The following is a 6,785-nucleotide window of genomic DNA, read 5'->3' on the forward strand; positions in this document are numbered from 1 at the left end:
CTCTTTCTGGTTTCCAGGTCAGAAACTCTTCTTCCTTTTCAGTCGTTCCTCTCCCCGTTCCTTGCTCACACACCCCCTTGTGACAATATTTACACAGCGCTCTATAGCTGCCAACTCTTCCGTGTCTGTTACCTCACTTGATCCTAAGAACAACTCCAAGAAATGCCTAGGTCAGGGGTTTGCATCTTCTTGATTTTATGGATGCAGAAACTGAATCTCGGACCGGAGTTAAATTCCCCGGGATGAGGGATTCATAGCTTGGTGAAGGCAGGGCTGATCTAGCGTGTGTGCTCATTCCATCAGCCCTAAGTTGCATCTCTCGTGTGCCTGAATCCCATGTTGCTTGGGCATTCATTTACTTCTCAATTATTTTCTCACACAGGTCGATTTTGTCCCTCAATATAGAATTCTAGATTGTCAGGTTTTTGTTTTTCATTCAGTACCTTGAAGATGTTGCTGCACTGTCTTTTTGTACACGTCTCTACTGAGAAATTTTCTGTCATCCTTAACTTTTTTTTTTTTTTTTTTTTTTTGAGGGGTGGGGAGGGTCAGAGGAAGAGAGTGAATCTTTTTTTTTTTTTTTTTAATTTTTTCTTTTTTAATGTTTATTTTTGAGACAGAGCATGAATGGGGGAGGGGCAGAGAGAGAGGGAGACACAGAATCGGAAGCAGGCTCCAGGCTCCGAGCCATCAGCCCAGAGCCCGACGTGGGGCTCGAACTCACAAACGTGAGTTCGTGACCTGAGCTGAAGTCGGACGCTCAACCGACTGAGCCACCCAGGCGCCCCAAGAGAGAGTGAATCTTAAGTAGGCTCCACACCCAGCATGGAGCCCAACATCAACACGGGGCTCAAATTCACAAACCATGAGATCATGACCTGAGCCGAAATCAAGAGTTGGACGCTTAACCGACTGAGCCACCCAGGTACCTCTTGTTCATTTTTTTTTTTTTTTTAACTTTTGGTGATTAAAAGTTTTGCTCTGTCACTGGTTTCAAGCAATTTTTAAATAATGTTCCTTGATTTTTTTAAAATGTACAATGTACATTAAAAAATGTAAGGTTTTACGTGTGTGTGTTTCTTGTGCTTGAAGCTCATTGGGCTTATAGGTTTCATCAAGTTTCAATTTTTTTTCGGCCATTATTTCTTCACATATTACTTCTGTCTTCTCCTTCTCCTTCAGGGATTATGTACAGCTGGAAAGATAAGGATAAGCTTCCTATAATGAAGTGATTTGAGATAGGCTTTGAGAATTGGCCAGGATTTGAACTGGTGGAGATGTGGGTAGAACACTTGATAACTTATTATTTTGAGAGACAGCAGAGCAAGCACGAAGTGGGGAGAGGAAGAGATTCCCAAGCAGGCTCTGCACTGCCCCATGTGGAGCTTGAACCCAGGAACCATAAGACTGTGACCTGAGCTGAAGTCAAGAGTCAGACGCTTAACCGACTGAGCCAGCCAGGTGCCCCTTGATAACGCATTTAATACAAGGGGATCAAGAGAGGAAAGAGGACACCAATCTCAGCCCGTGTGGCTGGGAGAATACTGTTTCCACAGGCAGAAATGAGGACTAACGGAGTTTATTAAAGAGGAAGATGTTGAGGGGCACCTGGCTGGCTCAGTCGGTAGAGCATGTGACTCTTAATCTCAGGGTTATGAGTTCAACCCCCATGTTGGGTGTAGAGATTACTTAAAAATAATTCTTTTTTAAAAAGGAGGAAGTTGAGTTCATTCTATGGTTGAGCCTGAGGTGCTTTTGTGACCTGTGACTAGAGAGTACAGCAGGCAGAGTTATTAATGTAAATCTATTGCTCAGGAACAGGATTGGGAAAAGAGACCCGGATTTGGGAATTACCAGTAGAGACGTGGCAGCTGAAACCATAATGGGTGGAATTCTTAACATGATGGCCAAAGAAGAGGCCAAAGAAGGCCTGGTCATTGAGACATTCTACTTCTAGCAATTTATTATGGGAAAAGATTAATAGTTCACAACAATTCATAAAAGGAGATTCATTGAAGCACTCTTTATAATCAAAAACAAACTAGAAATGACATGTCCCCCAACGGAGAATTGCTTAAATAAGTGGAATATACGATAGGATACAATATACCCATTAAAAATGATGCATTAGAAGAATATAACAAAAAAAGTTCACTTTACAAACAAAAAGCAAATAAGAAGATCGCAATATACAGTGTGATGCCATTTTTAATAAAAAATATATGGCTATACAAGCAGAGAAAAAGAGACAATACCACATAGCTTATCTTTGGACGGTAGTGTTACCTATGGTCTTTATTTTCTTTTTGCTTATCTACATTTGCTAACCTCTCCACAGTAAGTAGCATGACTTCTACAGCTAGGAAAAAAATCTATGACAGTTTCTTAAAAACTGACCTAGAAGAGCTCTTGTGGATTTCGAGACTGTGTAGAGGATGGCCAGCAGGAAAGGGAGCGGGAAAGGAAGCAGACAATTCATGGAGAATCAGGATTACATACCAGCTTGGCCAGAGGGGCTGACACTGGGACACTTACCAAAGTAGAGCTGTCTGAACTCCTGGAAGAGGTTTTGGATTTGGTGCTCTGAGTTTTTGTGACTGCTCTTAAGAAGTGTGATGGAGAGAGTGGTCACTCCCTGGCCCAAGAGGTCTTATGATCATACAGTCAGTCCCTCAGAGGCCTGTCTTGCATGGGGATCTGGCCTCACCATGCACCTTCTGGGCTGGGTGGCCACTTCCTTGCACTTGCCCTTGCATCGGATTCCTGTCCAGGCCTGTTGTCGAGACCATTAGAACCAGGATGTTGCAAAGCCCCTCAGGTAGCAGTTTCCTACAGAGGTTGTTAAATGCATATTCCTAGGCCCAGTCCCGAACCATCTGAATAAGAGTATCTGGCTATCTGCCTTGTGAATCCTGAGTATTAGGAATCTGCCTTTTAATAAGCCTCTTAGGGATTCAAGTTGCAGAACCTCTGCATTCAGGCCTGTGCAATAAACCTCCTTCCCTTAGGTTTCTGGCACACAGAGTCAGAGAGAACTGAATCTGGACGTTTCTGTAAATTAGCACAACTAAGTCTTTTGGTCACGCATCAGAAATTCCAGGATATGAGAAAATATCTTTCTGAATTCAACAGACACCATGGCCTTGCATATGTCCTAGGAGCCTTTTGGAGCTGGGCCTCAGTACACAACCGGAAGGGAAGAATGGGCGTGGCTCTCCCTGGTGACAACTTGTCAGGAGAGGCTTTCAGAGACTTTTCCCAATCGGTCTGAGCTGAGAGCTAGTGCAGCTCCGTTCTCAAAGGCCTAAGCAGCCAGAACGCAGAAATCAATCCACTGAGGCACTCCACCTGTGAAGCTGGAAAGCTGTTAGATAGTGGTCAGGAGTAGGGGTGCCTGGCTGTCCCAGTCGGTGGAGCGTGTGCCTCTTGATCTCGGGGTTGAGTGTAGAGATTACCTGAAAATAAAATCCTAAAAAAAAAAAAAAAAAAAAAGGTCAGAGTTAGATGGGCCAAAGGGAGGGGCCTCTGACAAAAAGCTGATCAGGATTCAGAGGCCTAAGATTATTCCCGAATCTAGACAGGAGACCTCAGGGGGCACCCATCCATCCCATTATAAAAGGTATATAAAAGGTATATGCTAGATTGTATTATGCTTTCCAAGGATTTGATGTAAAATCCTATTCCTCACACGCTGACACTGGCTTGCCCACATGACTTGCTTTGGCCAAGCACATGTGAGCGGGATTGATATAAGCCACTTACTTGCAGCAACATTAAGATCTGTCATCTGGTTCTGCCATCTCCCATTTCCTTCCTTTGCCGCAAGACCAGCATGTTTCAGATCGGGTCTGCCTCTTGTCTGGGTGCCAGAATGAAGAAGAAATGGAGAGGGTGCCTGGGTGGCTCAGTCAGTTAAACCAGCCAACTCTTGATTTTGGCTCAGGTCATGATCCCAGGGTGGTGGGATCATGCCCCAGGTAGGGCTCTGTGCTGAGCGTGGAGCCGGCTTAAGATTCTCTCTCTCTCTCTCTCTCTCTCTCTCTCTCTCTCTCCCACTTGCATGTGATCTCTCTCTAAAAAAAAAAGAAAGAAAGAAAAGAAAAGAGGTGGAGAAGAATTGCAGTCAACCTCTGAAGGACACATAACAGAGCAAGAAATGAACCCCTGAGATTTTGGGGTCATTATTACCATAGCCCAACCTAGTCAGAGTTGACCAGTAAAGAAATAGTTTTTTTAGGGTTGTGAAAACAAAACAGTAGTATTCCAATGAATTTTTAAGGAAAACTACCCATATTTATTCCTTAGCCTAACCAAATAGTTTTAATGTTTACATATGCCTACATGGAAATGTGCTGAAACAGACCATTGCACTTATGTTGCTTGTACACTTGGATTTCTTCAGAGAAGGAGCCTGGTGGTGGAGGAGGATCAACTCCCCACTAGAGGAGGCCAGAGGAAAGGGCTGTCCGTGGAGCCAGTGACCAGCACAGAGCCATCTGTTGTGAGGCAGGGAAGTGAAACTGAGCAAATCTATTTCCTTGGCATCGTTAGACCGCTGGAGAAAGTAATGCCAAGTTCTTTCTTTTCTTACAGTCTGTCGTGCCTGTTTACTGTCCTGCCAAGGCAGGGGTGGATTTCAGCCCTGTTCTCTGATCTTCCATTTCCTAAAGCCTCAGTCCCACCACAGGCTGGGACCCTGCAGGCCGTAAGGTGGAGTTTACAGAATTCAGCACCGAACAATGCGGGCATCAGCTCTGCCCTCCTGGGGCCTACAGTCTGATGGCGTAGAGAAATAAACTTTTTTTTTTAAGTTTATTTATTTATTTTGAGAGAGACAGAGACAGCCTGAGGGGAGGGGCAGAGATAGAGGGAGACAGAAAGTCCCCAGCAGGCTCTGCGCTGTCAGCACAGACCCTGACAAGGGGCTTGAACTCACGAAACCGTGAGATCATGACCTGAGCCGAAACCGAGAGTCGGATGCTTAATCGACTGAGTCACCCAGATACCCCCATAAATAAATAAATTTATTATGTATCGAATAATTACAAATTGGGTAAGTCCTCCAAATGAGACACAGAGGATGCTGTGATGGATTGGAAAAGTAGTGATGGTAAGCAAGAATCTATTTAAAACAGAATTTTAAAACTGCCAACTGGGGAACATTAGTCAATCACGAACTCTATTTAGATGTTCATGATCACATCTTTAAAAAAAATGAGACAGACATGAATGTGGAGGTGAATAAAATAGCATCACACGTGGTAAGTGTAAATATTGTTTCATGCAACTGTCATTTTTGTTGTGTGTATATTATCTATGTAGTTCTTGGCTCATAATCTAAAATGTAGTTGTTACAATGGATGGTGGTAAAAATAAATTTGAAAAACTAATTAAGATATGGCCTCAGGGAAGGCTGCTTTAAGGAAGACATCGTGCTGATAAGCAAGGTGGGAACATGCTTGGCGTCCTCCAGGACAGGGGGAAGGTTGGCTTGTTTGAAGCATGGAGAACAGGAATACAGTTCTGGATATGGTCAGTGCTGCAGAGGAGGAGGGACTGAATCCCTCTTTTTGCCATGAAAAAGAATTTGGATTTTTCTTTTCATAAGTTCATTTATTTGAGAGGTGAGGGAGGGGCAGAGAGAGAGAAAGGGAGAGAGAGAATCCTAAGTGCTATCATTGCAGAGCCCTACTGCGTGCGTGGGTGTGTGTGTGTGTGTGTGTGAGTGTGCACTCCATCTCACCAACCCAAACCATGAGATCTGACCTGAGCTAAAACCAAGGGTCCAGCACTTAAGGGACTGAGTCACCAAGGCACCAGCCACCCCCACCCCACCCCACCTCCAATTTGGATTTTTCTAGAAGCGAAGTTGCAAGGTTTAAGAAAAGAAGTGATTTAGGGGCACCTGGATGGCTCCCACTTTGGCTCAGGTCATGACCTCACAGTTAGTGAGTTCGTGCCCCACATGGGGCTCTGTGCTGACAGCTTAGAGCCTGGGGCCTGCTTGGGATTCTGTGTCTCCCTCTCCTCCCCCCTACTCCCTCCCTCTCTCTCTCTCTCTCAAAAATAAATAAATAATAAAAATTACAAAAAGAAAAGAAGTGATTTTAAGGTTACTGCGCAGAGTGTGGATTTTAGAGGGCTAATAGTCTGGAAGCAGGAAGACCAGATAGGATCTGCTGGAATTCATGTTCATTGTTTCATTTTAGGATCCAGCTCAAATCTCACCTGTTTTTAGAAGCCTGTCTGGTTCCTTCAGGGATATTCAGTCTCTTTTTCCTAAATTCACCATGTTCCTTTAGACAGGTAGACCATTTATGCCTTTTTTCTTCCAGGAGACTGAGTTCCTGGAGGGTTCCCTGGGTGGCCTCCAGCCCTGCACCGCCACCATCTCCCTTCCGGAGAGGAAATGCGATATAGGAGCGCCTTCGAAGCTTCTGTGGGTACAGGCGGTCCTTCCAAGCGGGCAGGGGGGCTCCCTGGGGAATGTATGTTTGACTTTCTATTCCTGGTAATATAAGTTCAAATGTTTATGGATGTTTGAAGCTGGGATGAAAGCATTTCTATTCATGCTGCTAGAATCTGAGGCTTTTTTTTTTCTTTTTACCGAGAGTCCATAGCAAAAACTTGGGTTACTTGGCTGGGGAAAGGAATGCAGTGTGAGGAGCGAGATGAAACCTCGCCGCAGGCACCCCTGGCCGGAGCGGGAAGGCAGAGCCCTGGGCCTCCTGGGCTGGGGCCGAGGGTCAGGCCTTGCAGGGGCGGGAGGAGGGCGCAGGGCGGCG

The sequence above is a fragment of the Panthera leo genome, chromosome A3, assembly GCF_018350215.1.
Source record: "Panthera leo isolate Ple1 chromosome A3, P.leo_Ple1_pat1.1, whole genome shotgun sequence".
Taxonomy (NCBI): Eukaryota; Metazoa; Chordata; class Mammalia; order Carnivora; family Felidae; genus Panthera; species Panthera leo.